We start from the raw sequence: 17,879 nt of genomic DNA on the forward strand, positions 1-17,879 counted from the left end.
AGTTACATGGGGGGGATTTATCAAATAAGTAAATATATTAATGATAAATGGTTTCAGGAGTTTCTTACCGTAAGAGTAGGGAGTCATTGATTTAGAAAGGGAGAAAACCAAAAGAAGCCTATATAGTCAGAGATTGAAAGTGAGGGTGTCAATGTAAAGTCCTGCTTTTCTATAGATAGATGATAGATTGGTAGAAATGTTTGTCTCTGTGTGTAAAAACACATTTCCCCTACCTCTCTCCACAGATAGTTCTTAGAAACGGTGACTTTGTAAGAGCCTTAAGAACACCTTGTATCCAAATCTTGGCTTATAAATGTCATTTTCCACTAAAAAGAACTAGAGCTTCTCAGATACATGGCTGATTCCACTCTGAGACAGCACATGATGAACTTGGAGCAGGTTGTGCTACACAGTGATAGGGACATGTCCAAGGAATGCAGAGCCAGCTTGAGGGGCTTCACCCACCCATAAAGCATGATTTGGGTATCATGATAACTAACAATAAGAAGAGATTATAACCCCTTGAATAAAATAGGAAAACAAATACACAAAGGTGGAGATAAATACAGAGATAGATTACAATTGATGAGGACACTCACACAGTTTCAGAGTACTAATGCTGAAACACTCACGAGTTACCAAAAGGAAAGAGCAACTCATACAGTGGAGCCCTAGTTGACCAGTAAGCATCATCAGGAACAGGAGGAAATGATGGCAAATCACCCTATAAGATGCAGTGAGAAAAACTCAGTGGCACCTCTGGGATATGCTTGCCAAGGAGGCAAACCTGAAAGAAATCCTGAAAAAAGTCAGACAAACTGAAGTTGAGGAATACCTACTCCTAATCTGTAGCTGGTGTGTATTCTTCTACAAAGTCAAGGTTCTTAAAGTTATAAAAAAGAAAAAACAAGTCAGGATTGGAGTCACTTACCCCCAAACCTACCTCACAGCAAACAACACCTAATTATTAGGTTCAAGCTATCCCTGGAAGGTGACCTTCTCAGAGTGCATCTGGCATGATACTTAATGTGGAAAACCCATAAGACTCCATCCCAAAATGGCTAGTTCTCATACAGCAATTCAGCAATGTGGCAGGATATAAAATCAATGCACAGAAATCAGTTGCATTTCTATACATTAACAATGAGAGAGAAGAAAGAGAAATTAAGGAATTGATCCCAATTACAACTGTACCAAAAACCATAAGATAACTATAGCCAATAACCATAAGATAACTATGATAGATAACCTAACCAAAGAGGCAAAGAATTGGTACTCTAAAACTACAGAACACTTATGAAAGAAATTGAGGAAGACACAAAGAGATTGATAAACATTCCATATTCATGGATTGGAAGAATAAATATTGTGAAAATGTCTATGCTACCCAGTACATTCTACATATTTAATGCAATCCCTATCAAAATACCACTGACATTTTTCACAGAGCTGGAACAAATAATCCTAAAATGTATACGGAACCAGAATGTTGAAAAAGAAAACCAAAACTGGGGGCATCACAATGCCTGATTTCAAGCTATATTACAAAGCTGTGAACATCAAGACAGCATGATACTGGCACAAAACAGATACATAGATCAGTGGAACAGAATAGAGAACCCGGAAATGGACTTTCATCTCTATGATCAACTAATCTTTGACAAAGCGGAAAGGAATGTCCAAAGGAAAAAAAAGGCAGTCTCTTCAATAAACGGTGTTGGGAAAATTGGACAGGCACATGAGAAGAATGAAACTATACCATTCTTTTACACCATACACAAAGATAAACTCAAAATGGATGAAAGACCTACATGTGAGCCAGGAATTCATAAAAATCCTAGAAGAGAACATAGGCAGCAACCTCTTTGACCTCGACTACAGCAACTTCTTGTTAGATATGTCTTCAAAGACAAAGGAAACAAAAGCAAAAATGAACTATTGGGACTTCATCAAGATCAAAAGCTTTTGCACAGCTAAGGAAACAGTCAACAAAATTAAAAGGCAATCCATGGAATGGGAGAAGATATTTGCAAATGATATATTAGATAAAGGGCTATTATCCAATATCTATAAAGAACTTATCAAATTCAACACCTAAAAAACAAACGATCCAGTCAAGAAATGAGCAGAAGACATGAACAGACATTTCTCCAAAGAAGACATACAAATGGCTAATAGGCACATGAAAAAATACTCCATATCATTTGTCATCAGGGAAATACAAATCAAAACCACAATGAGATACCACTTTACACCAGTCAAATGGCTGAAATTAACAAGAGAGGAAACAGCAAATGTTAGCAAGGATGTGGAGAAAGGGGCACCCTCTCCCTCTGAGAACGCAAGCTAGTATAGCCACTTTGGAAAACATTATGGAGCTTCCTCAAGAAGTTAAAAATACAGTTACCTTATGTCCGAGCAATTGCACCACTGGGTATTTAAACCAAAGATACAGATGTAGTGAAACAAAGGGGCATCTGCACCCCAATGTTCATAGAAGCAATGTCCACAATAGCCAAACTGTGGAAGGAACTGAGATGTCCTTCAACAGATAAATGGATAAAAATTATATATATAGTATTATATATATGGAATACTGCTCAGTCATTACAAAGGATGAATACTTACCATTTACACTGATGTGGATGGAAGTGGAGAGTATAAGTGAAATAAGTCAATTGAAAATTAAAAAAATGATAATTATATATGATATAATATATAATTATATATGATATAATGTATAATGATATAATCATTATATCATATAATGATATAGTATGATATAATATATAATAATATATAATATATAATTATATATGATATATATTATATATATATGTAATATGGTTTCACTCATATATGGAATATAAAAAAATAATGCAAGGGACCATAAGAGAAGGAGGGGGAACTGAATAGGGCAAAGTCAGAGAGGAAGACAAACTCTGAGAGACTCTTAAATCTGGGAAACAAACTGAGGGTTGCTGAAGGGGAGGTGGGTGGGGGAATGGGATAACTGGGTGACAGTCATTAAGGAGGACACGTGGGGAGGAGGGGCAAGATGGCGGAGGAGTAGAGTCCCCAAGTCACCTGTCCCCACCAATTCATCCTGAAAACCTACAAATTCGGCCTGAGATTTAAAGAGAGAACAGCTGGAATGCTACAGTGAGAAGAATTCGCGCTTCTATGAAGGTAAGAAAATGGGGAAAAAAATAAAGAAATAAAAAGCATCCAAGGGGGAGGGGCCCCGCGAGGAGAAGGCTAAGGCTGTGGGGCAAATGTCCCCAGGACAGGAAAGCCCCGACCGGAGAAGCAGAAGCTTCACCAATCTTCCCGGTCGGAAAGGTGCTTGCAGGGAGTTGGAGCAGGACCCCAGGAGGGGCGGAGATGCCCTCAGGCTCCCAGGGACACTAAGAGAGCTCCTGTGCCCCGGGAGGAGAGCACACCACACACTGCGGCCGAGCTCCCTTAAGGCCTGCAGCGTGTACAAGGTGGAGCCCGGGAGCAGCTCCGGAGGCGCGGCTCCACGCGGAGGGGGCTGCGGGGCCCCAGCAGCTCGATTCCAGCAGCGCAGGCCCCGGAGCCCAGGGTGTGGGGGGCCACAGCCCAGGATCCGGCGCTCCCCCGGAACAGGCAGAGGCTGGGAGAGCACAGAACAGCCAGGACGCTCCTGCTGCTGGGCGGCTCTGAGCCGTGCAGATCAGCGCCCCTGCCCCCACCCGTGGAGCATCCAGGCCTCTGGACACTGAGAGCTGCGGTAGTTACTGCTGGAGCTGACTCCAGAGCTGGAGAGCTGGCCGCTGCCACTGTTGTTGTTCCTCCTGGGGCCTCACAGGATAAACAACTCCCACTGAGCCCTGCACCAGGCAGGGGGCTGAGCAGCTCCCCCAAGTGCTCACACCTGAGAATCAGCACAGCAGGCCCCTCCCTCAGAAGACCAGCTGGAAGGACAGTGGAAAAGCAAGTTATTGACCAAGCAGTCCTGGAAAGTTCCAGGGGAGTCGAGGGATTTACAGTATATAGAATCAGAGGATACTCCCCCTTGTTTTTTGTTTTCTGTTTGCCCCCCCTCCGCCTTTGTTTTTCTTTTTTTTCTTTCTCTCCTTTTCTCCTTTTTCCAGTACAACTTGTTTTTGGCCACTCTGCACTGAACAAAATGACTAGAAGGAAAAACTCACCTCAAAAGAGAGAATCAGAAACAGTCCTCTTTCCCACAGAGTTACAAAATTTGGATTACAATTTAATGTAAGAAAGCCAATTTAGAAGCACAATTATAAAGCTACTGGTGGCTCTAGAAAAATGCATAAAGGACTCAATAGACTTCATGACTGCAGAATTTAAATCTAATCAGGCAGAAATAAAAAATAAATTAAATGAGATGCAATCTAAACTAGAGGTCCTAACGACGAGGGTTAACGAGGTAGAAGAACAAGTGAGTGACGTAGAAGACAAGTTGATGACAAAGAGGGAAACTGAGGAAAAAGAGAAAAACAAGAGATCATGAGGATAGGTTAAGGGAAATAAATGACAGCCTCAGAAGGAAAAATCTACTTTTAATTGGGGTTCCTGAGGGCGCCGAAAGGGACAGAGGTCCAGAATATGTATTTGAACAAATCATAGCTGAAAACTTTCCTAATCTGGGAAGGGAAACAGGCATTTAGATCCAGGAAATAGAGAGATCCCCCCCCCAAAATCAATAAAAACCGCTCAACACCTCGACATTTAATAGTGAAGCTTGCAAATTCCAAAGATAAAGAGAAAATCCTTAAAGCAGCAAGAGACAAGAAATCTCTAACTTTTATGGGGAGAAATAATAGATTAATAGCAGACCTTTCCACAGAGACCTGGCAGGCCAGAAAGAGCTGGCAGGGTATATTCAGCATCTAAGTGAGAAGAACATGCAGCCAAGAATACTTTATCCAGCAAGGCTCTCATTCAGAATAGAAGAGCTTCCAAGATAGGCAGAAACAGAAAGAATATGTGACCACCAAACCAGTTCTCCAAGAAATATTAAGGGGGACTCCGTAAAAGAAAGAAGTCCAAGGGATCAATCCTCAAGAACAGGGACTGAATCGGTATCATGATGACGCTAAATTCATATCTTTCAATAGTAACTCTGAACATGAATGGGCTTAATGACCCTATCAAAAGGTGTAGGGTTTCAGACTGGATAAAAAAACAAGACCCATCTATTTGCTGTCTACAAGAGACTCATTTTAGACAGAAGGACACTTACAGCCTGAAAATAAAGGTTGGAGAACCATTTACCATTCAAATGGCCCTCAAAAGAAAGCAGGGGTAGCCATCCTTATATCAGATAAACTAAAGTTTATCCCGAAGACTGTAGTAAGAGATGAAGAGGGACACTATATCATACTTAAAGGATCTATCCAACAAGAGGACCTAACAATCATGAATATTTATGCCCTGAACGTGGGAGCTGCCAAGTATATCAATCAATTAATAACCAAAGTTAAGACATACTTAGATAATAATACACTTATACCTGGTGACTTCAATCTAGCACTTTCTACAATCGACAGGTCTTCTAAGCATAACATCTCCAAAGAAACAAGAGCTTTAAATGATACACTGGACCAGATGGATTTCACAGATATTTATAGAACTTTACATCCAAACGCAACTGAATACACATTCTTCTCCAGTGCACATGGAACTTTCTCCAGAATAGACCACATACTGGGTCACAAATCAGGTCTTAACCGATACCAAAAGATTGAGATCGTCCCCTGCATATTCTCAGACCATAATGCTTTGAAATTAGAACTAAATCACAAGAAGAAGTTTGGAAGGATTTCAAGCACGTGGAGGTTAAGGACCACCCTGCTAAAAGATGAAAGGGTCAACCAGGAAATTAAGGAAGAATTAAAAAGATTCATAGAAACTAATGAGAATGAAGATACAACCATTCAAAATCTTTGGGATATAGCAAAAGCAGTCCCGAGGGGGAAATATATCAGAATACAAGCATCCATCCAAAAACTGGAAGAAACTCAAATACAAAAGCTAACCTTGCACCTAAAGGAGCTGGAGAAAAAAACAGCAAATAGATCCTGCACCCAGCAGAAGAAGAGAATTAGTAAAGATTTGAGCAGAACTCAATGAACTAGAGACCAGAAGAACTGCGGAACAGATCTACAAAACCAGTAGTTGGTTCTTTGAAAGAATTAATAAGATAGATAAACCATTAACCAGCCTTCTTAAAAAGAAGAGAGAAAAGACTCTAATAAAATCATGAATGAGAAAGGAGAGATCACCACCAACACCATGGAAATACAAACGATTTTAAAAACATATTATGAGCAGCTATATGTCAATAAATTAGGCAACCTAGAAGAAATGGATGCATTTCTGGAAAACCACAAACTACCAAGACTGGAACAGGAAGAAATAGAAAACCTGAAAAGGCCAATAACCAGGGAGGAAATTGAGGCAGTCATCAAAAACCTCCCAAGACACAAAATTCCAGGGCCAGATGGCTTCCCAGGGGAATTCTATCAAACGTTTAAAGAAACCATACCAATCTACTAAAGGTGTTTGGAAAGATAGAGAGAAAGAAGAAAGAAAGAAAGAAAGAAAGAAAGAAAGAGAGAAAGAGAGAAAGAGAGAAAGAGAGAAAGAGAGAAAGAGAGAAAGAGAGAAAGAGAGAAAGAAAGAAAGAAAGAAAGAAAGAAAGAAAGAAAGAAAGAAAGAAAGAAAAGAAAGAGACGGAATACTTCCAAACTCATTCTATGAGGCCAGCATCGCCTTAATTACCAAACCAGACAAAGACCCCACCAAAAAGGAGAATTATAGACCAATATCCCTGATGAATACGGATGCAAAAATTCTCAACAAGATACTAGTCAATAGGATACAACAATACATTAAGATTATTCACCATGACCAAGTAGGATTTATCCCTGGGATGCAAGGCTGGTTCAACACTTGTAAAACAATCAGTGTGATTCATCATATCATCAAGAGAAAAAACAGGAACCATATGATCCTCTCAATAGATGCAGAGAAAGCATTTGACAAGATACAGCATCCATTTCTGATCAAAACTCTTCAGAGTGTAGGGATAGAGGGAACATTCCTCAGCATCTTAAAAGACAACTACAAAAAGCCCACAGCAAATATCATTCTCAATGGGGAAACACTGGGAGCCTTTCCCCTAAGATCAGGAACAAGACAGGGATGTCCACTCTCACCACTGTTCTTCAACATAGTATTAGAAGTCCTAGCCTCAGCAGTCAGACAACAAAAAGAAATATAAGGCATTGAAATTGGCAAAGAAGAAGTCAAACTCTCCCTCTTCACAGATGACATGACACTGTCCACAGAAAACCCAAAAGCTTCCACCCCAAGATTGCTAGAACTCATACAGCAATTCAGCAGTGTAGCAGGATACAAAATCAATGCCCAGAAGTCAGTGGCATTTCTCTACACTAACAATGAGACTGAAGAAAGAGAAATTAAGGAGTCAATCCCATTTACAATTGAACCCAAAAGCATAAGATACCTAGGAATAAACCTAACCAAAGAGGTAAAGGATCTATACCCTAAAAACTACAGAACACTTCTGAAAGAAATTGAGGAAGACACAAAGAGATGGAAAAATATTCCAAGCTCGTGGATTGGCAGAATTAATATTGTGAAAATGTCAATGCTACCCAGGGCAATTTACACATTTAATGCAATCCCTATCAAAATACCATGGACTTTCTTCAGAGAGTTGGAACAGATCATCTAAAGATTTGTGTGGAATCAGAAAAGACCCTGAATAGCTAGGGGAATATTAAAAAAGAAAACCGTAGCTGGGGGCATCACAATGTCGGATTTCAGGGTGTACTACAAAGATGTGGTCATCAAGACAGTGTGGTACTGACACAAAAACAGATAAAGGAGATAAATTCGATAAAGGTACTGGCACAAAAACAGATAAACAGATAAATTCAATAAAGGAGGAAAGACTATCCATTGGAAGAAAGACAGTCTCTTCAATAAATGGTGCTGGGAAAATTGGACATCCACATGCAGAAGAATGAAACTAGACCACTCTCTTTCACCATACACAAAGATAAACTCAAAATGGATGAAAGATCTAAATGTGAGACAAGATTCCATCAAAATCCTAGAGGAGAACACAGGCAACACCCTTTTTGAACGCAGCCACAGTAACTTCTTGCAAGATACAAAAGCAAAAATGAACTATTGGGACTTCATCAAGATTAATAAGCTTCTGCACAGCAAAGGATACAGTCAACAAAACAAAAAGACAACCTACAGAATGGGAGAAGATATTTGCAAATGACGTATCAGAGAAAGGGCTAGTTTCCAAGATCTATAAAGAACTTCTTAAACTCAACACGAAAGAAACAATCCAATCATGAAATGGGCAAGAGACATGAAGAGAAATCTCACAGAGGAAGACATAGACATGGCCAACATGCACATGAGAAAATGCTCTGCATCACTGGCCATCAAGGAAATACAAATCAAAACCACAATGAGATACCACCTCACACCAGTGAGAATGGGGAACATTAACAAGGCAGGAAACCACAAATGTTGGAGAGGATGCAGAGAAAGGGGAACCCTCTTGCACTGTTGGTGGGAATGTGAACTGGTTCAGCCACTCTGGAAAACTGTGTGGAGGTTCCTCAAAGAGTTAAAAATAGACCTTCCCTATGACCAGGCAATTGCACTGTTGGGGATTTACCCCAAAGATTCAGATGCAATGAAATGCCGGGTCACCTGCACCCCGATGTTTCTAGCAGCAATGTCCACAATAGCCAAACTATTGAAGGAGCCTCGGTGTCCATCGAAAGATGAGTGGATAAAGAAGATGTGGTTTATGTATACAACGGAATATTACTCAGCCATTAGAAACGACAAATACCCACCATTTTCTTCAACGTGGATGGAACTGGAGGGTATTATGCTGAGTGAAGTCAGTCAATCGGAGGACAAACAGTGTATGTTCTCATTCATTTGGGGAATATAAATAATAGTGAAAGGGAATATAAGGGAAGGGAGAAGAAATGTGTGGGAAATATCAGAAAGGGAGAGAGAACATAAAGACTGCTAACTTTGGGAAATGAACTAGGGGTGATGGAAGGGGAGGAGGGCGGGGGTGGGGGTGAATGGGTGACGGGCACTGAGGGGGGCACTTGACGGGATGAGCACTGGGTGTTATTCTGTATGTTGGTAAATTGAACACCAATAAAAAACAAATTTATTTTTATTTATTTTTTTTACAAATTTATTTTTTAAAAAAGTTCCTACACCCAGCAGAAGAAGAGAGTCAATAATTGTCCTCTCTATAGAATCTTGTTTGAAGATGCAAATCCTTTTTTGTAAGTGTTTTAGTGGAAGTCTCTATGTAAGTATATAGGATTCCATATCTATCATCTAGTTACCTATCTCTATCTCTTTATCATCTATCCGTATTCACCCTTTTATCTGTCATGTCTATCTCTAACTATCTGTCTATCTATCTACCCACCTATCATCTTTGTATGTATCTAGTAAGACAAATATCTGGGGAGCTCGAGGCATTCCAGGCCCAGCTGTTTGAATCTATCCAACTGAGACTTGTGAAGAGAGCCTTCAGGATGACCTCAGCCCTAGTCTTTCTGCAAACACCTGAGACTCCAAGTAAGGGCTGCCCCACTGAGTCCAGTCAACCCCAGATTCGTAAGTAAAATAAAAGATTATCCAATCCTTTGGGTGGTTATTATGCCACATTAAATCACTGGAATAGCCCTCCTTCATTTCAGTGCAGCCAGATGTATAGGACCCAGAAGAGAGTTGCCAACTGTTGGAAACTGGAAGTTATCACCTTTTATTTCCTGTAAGTCATGGGGGTAGCAGTGGGGTTGCGGGTGAGGTCAGAGAAAGGAGTGTTGGTGTCTAAGCAGGGGTGGCCCTTAAAGTCTCATGGATCAGGTCAAAAGGAAGAAGGGAGAGGGCCGACTTTACTGGGCACCTGTTAAGTGCAGGGCCTCCTTCATATCAAGGCTTTGTGCCCCCAGCTTACCTTCTCAGTAGAGCAACATTGTGGTTGTAGGCGTAGCCAGCTTTGAAGAGCATGCCAGTGTCTCTTTCCTCATGGTGTATATTCTCCACCCCATGAACAGGGCTGGCCTGGTAATCGGGAGGATACTGTGGACATGTCAGAGTGTGACTGTGGCTAATTCATAAGAGACAAAGATGCTTCCACCTTGCCCTTTTTGGTCACTTGCTCTGGAAAACCAGCTGCCATGTTGTGAGGATAGTCACAACCACATACCATGCACTGGAGATATCCTGCCATGGTTGGTGCTGACCTGCCAGGCCCATAAGTGAGTTACCCTTGAAGTGGGTTCCAGCTCGGTCCAGCATGCAGATTATGGCTTTAAAGACTCTGGTCAGAACTACTCAACCAAGTCACTTCTGAATTCCTCACCAAAAGATTCTGAGATAAAATCATTGATTTATTCCACTCAGTTATTTATTTTTTAAATTAATTTATTTTTTTGTATATTTTTTTATTGGAGTTCAATTTGCCAACATATAGTATAACATCCAGTGCTCATCCCATCCAGTGCCCTCCTCAGTGTCTGTCGCCCAGTTACCCCATCCCCCCGCCCACCACCCTTCCACTACCCCTTTTTCATTTTAGGAGTCTCTCATGTTCTGTCATCCTCTCTGATTTTTCCCACTCATTTTCTCTCCTTTCCCCTATAATCCTTTTCATTATTTTTTAAATTCCCTATATCAGTGAAACCATATGTTTGTCCTTTTCTTTTCTTTTTTTTTTTTGTTTGTCCTTTTCCTATTGACCTACTTCACTCAGCATAATACTCTCCAGTTCCATCCACGTTGAAGCAAATGGTAGGTTATTCGTCCTTTCTAATGGCTGGGTAATATTCCATTGTGTGTGTGTGTATACAATTTATACTTATTTAATATATATTTATATATGTATTCTGGATTTATATTTATTCTGCTTTCAACATCATTGAAGTCAGCAAGATCATTGTGAATATATTCTGAGCTGTCATTCCACTCATTATATATATATATATATATATATATATACATATATATATATATATACACACACACACACCACATGTTTGTTTCAGCGTAATGAGTGATACAGAAACAGAGGAATTGGGAACTCTTGGATGCCACATCAAAGAACTCTACAGACTGTCCAGGGTTGATTGTCAATTGGGCTTGCTGGGCAGGGACAGAAGTGGTGGTGGTGGTTTGTATGTGTGTGTGTCCAGGTGAGTGTACATGTACAGGTGTGTGTGTGTGTGTGTATAGGTTTGTGTGTCTGTCTACAGGATTGTGTGCATTTGTATGTACAAGATGTGTGTGTACAGGGGAGTGTGTTGTGTGTATGGGTGTGTTTGTGTGTGTGTATATATATGGGGTTTTTGTATATACACATAAAGGGTTAAGGTTAAAGCAGCTATTCTGTTGGCAGGATGAAGATTACCGCCACCAGTAGACTCTGCTGGTTGAGGGGCAGACTCTTCTTGGATTCATTAGCCAGTTCTGCCAAAAAGAGCTGGAGGATCTAGTTATTCCACCTGGGGAGCCTCAGTTTCCCTATCTGTGATGCAGAGATGATAATAACACCTATTGGGGGAACTTGTGAGGACTGAAGGTATTAATGCAGATGATGCTCTGATGGGATTCCAGGCATGAGGCAAGCTACTAACACTGCTGTCCGTTGTCCCTGAGATTCACATTTCCTGAGCAGGCTCTTGTGAGTTACAGAAGCAAATGAAGTCACCCAGTTTATTTTTTATTTTTATTTTTAAAATTTTATTTATGTATTCATGAGAGACACAGAGAGAAAGAGAGGCAGAGACACAGGCAGAGGGAGACGCAGGCCCCATGCAGGGAGCCCGACGTGGGACTCCATCCTGGGTCTCCAGGATCATGCCCTGGGCTGAAGGCAGCGCTAAACTGCTGAGCTACCTGGGCTGCCCTGAAGTCACCCAGTTTAGCACGGATCAACATTTGCTGAATGACTCAGTCACTGGATTCCTGAGGATAGTTTCTGGTATTTCAGTTCTTCCCCCACCTCTTACCTCTGTGATATGGAGAAGGATATTTCTGTAAACGCACTTTACTATTTTAAATCAGGGCTTATATCCTGCCCTGACACCTAACTAACCCCTGCATTGTCCTTTCTTGGCCCACTCCACTGCCCCCATTCTGTGGGCATAATTAGTGCTTTGGCGGGCTTTTCCAAAAGGCCACTTTACTGTTTTCTCCATTTCTGTGGAGTTATGCCTCTATCTCTAACAGAAAAATGAGAGTGATAGAGTATGCTAGATCTTAATGTCTTTCAGTTTTGGTGAATTGACTCATCTTGAATTAAGAGCCAGAGGGAAGTACTGGCTTGAAGTCATCAACTCTAGGTATCAATGTTGTCAAGGCTGTGGCCACATGGGCCAAAGCTTGACCTTCCCTATTCCAGTGACTTGCAAGGGGATAACATCTTTAAGCCTCATGACCCTTTCTGTTATGCAACCAGAACTGGTACTGATGGTTAATTAGTGGGTCTGTTTACAGAGTATGTGACTTCTGTACTCTCCATTTTACTGATATTTGAAGGTGATTGTGCAAAAAAAGATTATTCCATCTTTTGCCTTTGAAATTACCATGCCAGTTACAGCACTCTTAGGCCCCAAGAATATAGAAATGAGGAAGTTGTGATTCCTACACAGGAGGATCTCATAAATTAATTCGAGAGACTGAAACATAATTACTGTACAACCAGTGAGCCTCATGCCCCCTGCTCTAGCCCACGAGAGAAGAATGGATCAGTTTTAGTTTGTTGGCCTATTGTAAAAAGTACCACCAACTAGGGAGCTCCAAAAATGGAAATTTATTCTGTCACATTTCTGGAGGCTGAAAGTCCAAGATTATGGGTTCAGCAAGTTTGGCTCCTTCCAAAGCCTCTCTCCATGGCTTGCAGATGGCCATCCTCTTCCTGTGTCTTCACATGGTCTGCCCTCTGTGGATGTCTGTGTTCTTATCTCTTCATGTTGGATTAGGGCCCATGCTAGAGATCTCATTTAACTTTGATTTCCTTCTTAAAGGCCACATCTCCAACTGCAGTCACATTTTGAATTGCTGGGAGTTAGACATCAACATACAGATTGGGAGGGGACACAATTCAGCTTACACCAGGATCTATGGGGAGAGTCTGTGAGCCGGTACATGACCACCACAGGAGGACAAAGAGACCTACAGCAGTGATCCTGCACTCTCATCAAAGCTGGGTGGAGGGTGGGGCTGGATCCTGGGTGCCAGTGAGAAGGGCCCAGGTCAGCGGGGGCAACTCCCAGGACTGATAGAACCACGGATATAGTCACAGATCATAAGGACCTTTGTAGAACCAGAGCAGGAAGCAAGTGTCACTGTAAGGCCCAGGGCAGAGAGAGGTTCTGAGGCCCACCTTCCCAGCCAGGAACATCCTGAGCTCATTCTGGGAGGAGCAGGGAAAGGGCAGTGGGGGATAAGATCAGAAAGACTGAACTTGGAAAATCTCACTACCTAAGTGAGACCAAGAAGTTGTTTTATGGGAACAAGAAATCTCCCTCCCCACTGTCACCACAGGAAACATCTCGTGGGGACAATAATGTCAAAGATGAAAAGTTAAAAGGTTACATTTTCTTTCAGTATCTGTTTGTTTTCAGAAGCAGTGTGTCTCTCATTTCTGCAGTTGGAACCATAACACACTTGATTGATTAACAAAGATGAAAGAATCAGAGAGCTGGAAAGACTCTCACTATTTGAGTCCAAGGCCTTAATTTTACAGATTTATTATTTAATCCTCCTAACAACCCTCTGAAAAACCTGAGGCATGGAGAAGTTATGACATGCTCAAGGTAAGAGAATGGGAATGATGGAGCCGTCTGACCTGTGGCCTCACTCACTAGGTTGAGCTGCTTTCAGACAAGCTCATTAGTTCCAATGCTGGGCTGGAGCCCGTAGGCCCCCAAAAGATAGGGATGGCTTTGTGACTAATGTTGACCCCACAACTATCCTCGAGGAGACTACACACTGCTGAACTCATAGTTGGCCTTCAGTAAAACATTGTGACTGTTTGTGAAACATATATTGGAAACAGCACATGGACTTCACCAAGTAGCTCTATCATTTTGTCACTTGGGCATTTCCCAATACCGGCTATCTAAAGTTCATCTGAACCTCAAACATGCCTTAGAGGTCACCAGGAAGGTTCTTGCTCCGGCTTTTGTTTAGATCCACAAACATTTTTTACTTAGTGCTCCAGATCAGGTCCAAATGGGCCCTGTTGGTGGGGAAAATTCAGACCCAGGAATAGACAGTTTCAGTATGGTGGAAGGTCAGGCATGATGCTTTGAGAGTACAGAGAAGGAACACTTGTCACCAAAGAGGGTTGAGAGGAGCTGATACCTGGTCTGAGGCTAAAAATTTATTTTTAAAAATCAAATGTATAGATGTACATGCTTTAGAGAGTTGTACAGTACTAACTACAGTGGTTATAAAAAAAACTAGTGGTGCCTCACTCTTTCTGATCTCTTTCTGATGTTCTCCCTCATTTTGGCAGAGACCTTCCTGTTGTTTTCAGAAGAATGATGCAGAGAAGTAAATTTTTCCTAAGTATGTGCATGTCTGAATATATCTCTGCTCTACTCACTTACTTGATGGATGATTTGAGTATAGACTTTTAGGTGGGCTGGAATTTTCTCTGTGAACTTGAAGACATAGAGACTTGTATCTAGTATCACTGTTGAGAAGATCAGTGCCCTTCTGGTTTCTGATTCTTTGCATGGGACCTGTGTCTTGCTCTCCTCACTCTCTCTGCAAACATTTGGAATCTTCTTTTTGTCCTTGGTGTTCTGAAAGTTCATGAGGTGTGCCTTCGTGTTTCTCCTGTCATGCATTATTCTAGGCAGAGCTATCAAAGAGTTTTTTTTTAATTAATACATTTTTTTTTTCAGAGAGAGAAAGAGAGTGAGAAAGAGAATCCCAAGCAAACTCCCTGCTGAGTGCCAGGCTTGACTGAGGGCTCAGTTCCACGACCCTGAGATGGCAACTGAGCCAAAACCAAGAGTCAGAAACTGAATTGACTGAGCCATCCAGGGGCCCACAAGAGGCCTTTCTGCAATGATGCAATGTTCTCTATGTGTCTTATCCAATATGGTTGCCTCCAGCTGCATGAGGCTATGGCACACTTGAAATGTGGCCAGTGTGGTGGAGGAACTGCATTTCTGATTTTATATAGTTTTAACAAATTTATATCTAAATGTAATTTGCCCCATGTGTCCTGGAGCTGTATATTGGACAACGCTGTATATTGACCTTTCTTTCTGGAGACTGTTGCTTGAGTCCAGAGATATTTTCTTGTCTCCTACTTTTAATTTTTGTGTTTTTCTTTCTTTTCTTTCTTTCTTTCTTTCTTTCTTTCTTTCTTTCTTTCTTTCTTTCTTTTGTTCGTTCTTTCTTTCTCTCTTTCTTTCTTTTCCTTTCTTCTTCTTCTTCTTCTTTCTTTCTTTCTTTCTTTCTTTCTTTCTTTCTTTCTTTCTCTTCCTTCCTTCTTTTCCTTTCTTTCTTTCTTTCTTTCTTTCTTTCTTTCTTTCTTTCTTTTTCTTTCTTTCTTCTTTCCTTTCCTTCCTTCCTTTCTTCTTCTTCTTCTTCTTCTTCTTCTTCTTCTTCTTCTTCTTCTTCTTTCTTTCTTTCTTTCTTTCCTTCTTCTTTCTTTCTTTCTTTCTTTCTTTCTTTCTTTCTTTCTTTCTTTCTTTCTTTCTTTCTCTTTTTGAGAGACAAAGATAGAACATGCATGCAAGCAGTAAGGGGAGGGGCAGAGGGAGGCTGAGAGATAATCCCAAGCAGTGTCCATGCCATCGGGGAGCCAGACATGGGGCTTGATCTCACAACACTGAGATCATGACCTGAGCCAAAATCAAGTCGGACACTAACAGTCAGAGTCACTTAGGCGTCCCGTGTTCTCATTGTTTCTATTCTTTGTCTGGAAACTGCTATTGGTCACTAACTCCTATTGGTGGAACTCCTGGAATTATTCCCTAGGTTTCTCCCTCTCGTTGTTTTTTTGTACTGAAATACTCACATTAAGTTCACCTAGTAAACATGTCTTTATTTAAAATGTTGGTATTTTAACCCTTATTGATTTAATATTGACTTTAAAAATATTGTATTTAAGTCAAGTGTATCATATATATGATTAGTTAGATTTTGGCAATTTGGCCCTCAAGTGGAATGCTTCACTCTCCTCTCTTGTCCTGATTCTACCTGGAAGTCCCAACTAAATTTTATAAACACATTGTATTTGTAAGGAAGATATGAGCTCTCCTTACTGCTGCTGTTTGTTTTTTTACGGTTTTAGCTTTTATTGAACTATAACGCACTCTACTCTACTTAGGGAACCATTTAGAGACAAATTCTTCCCACCAGAAGGAGGACAAGTGAGTTCTCATCCTATGGTGTTATATCCCATGAGGGTAGAGAGAAGTGAGGTGTGATGGTCCTGTTCCTCTCCCTGTTTACACAGCTGGATAAACACTGCAGGCTCCAATTAGAATCCATGATGAAGTCTCTAAACATATACAACCTCAATACCTCTCATAGACAAGAGGTAAGAACCATTTAAGCACAACCACTAAGAAGGAAAAGAGTAAGCAGTCCACATCCAGCAAACTCTAAACCTTTTATTATGTTTGAACTAAAACTTGAACTCATGTCACCTCTTCCTGCTGAAACAGACTACATTGCATAATTTAGGGTTACTCTATAACTCTTGTCCTCTGTCAGCCATGTGTTGAACTGTTTATGAGTTCATACTGAATGAACATTTCTAAAGGGCCAGTGAGGGTCAGGTATTTGGCTGGACAAAGTCACCAATATAACAAATACCATTACTTTTTTTTTTTAAAGATTTTATTTATTTATTCTTGAGAGACAAAGAGAGACAGAGAGAGAGAGAGAGAGAGAGGCAGAGACACAGGCAGAAGGAGAAGCAGGCTCCCTGCAGGGAGCCCAATGTGGGACTTGATCCTGGGTATCCAGGATCACGCCCCAGGCCGAAGGTGGTGCTAAACTGCTGAGCCACCTGGGCTGCCCACGAATACCATTACTTTATAGCAGGTTTTGATTTATAGCTCAGTAGTTGTGTGGTTATTTGTTTAGTGTCTCTCATCCCTTTAGAGTGTTGGGTTTATTAGACAAGAATTTTGACTTTTTAACATTTAGTGCTGGGCCCATGGATTTACTGCAGCAGATGTAGAGCCCAATCAACATCTAATGACAATGGGGCCCACCTCCTCCAATGCTGGGACTGTCCACAGATCACCACTTCCACACCAAAGTACAGGACCCAGCCACCAAAACTCAGATACCACCTAGGTATCGAAAATTGACAAAGTCAAGTTTGGCCTTACTGGGAAGAATGGGAGCTTGACAGCTTAGGAACAGACACAGAATCTTTCTTTTTTTGCACATTTTGCACACTCAAGATTATGATCTGTGCAATTTGAATTTAATGCACAAATCATTCCAGAGCAACACTGGCTCCTGTGCTGTGAGCAGTTCTCTTTTGGTCAGTAGAAATCAGGTCCAGATTCTGAGAAGAGGTGCCGCATGGGCTCAAGATATAAAGGGATGGGAATATTAGATGGCCAGGGCCCTAAGATTTCTCTGAGTGGTATTTGAGATTCAGTTTTGTCCAGTACCTAGGGAAACTGAGAAAGCAGATAAATCCTTCACTGTTAAGGAGGGAGGATAGTTATTTTTCCTTGGCTGTACTATAATTATGTTAGATTCTTCTAATTTCAACCTGAATGATGTCTGGGTCTTAGTTATAT

This window comes from Canis aureus, chromosome 8, assembly GCF_053574225.1.
Source record: "Canis aureus isolate CA01 chromosome 8, VMU_Caureus_v.1.0, whole genome shotgun sequence".
NCBI classification, from domain to species: Eukaryota; Metazoa; Chordata; class Mammalia; order Carnivora; family Canidae; genus Canis; species Canis aureus.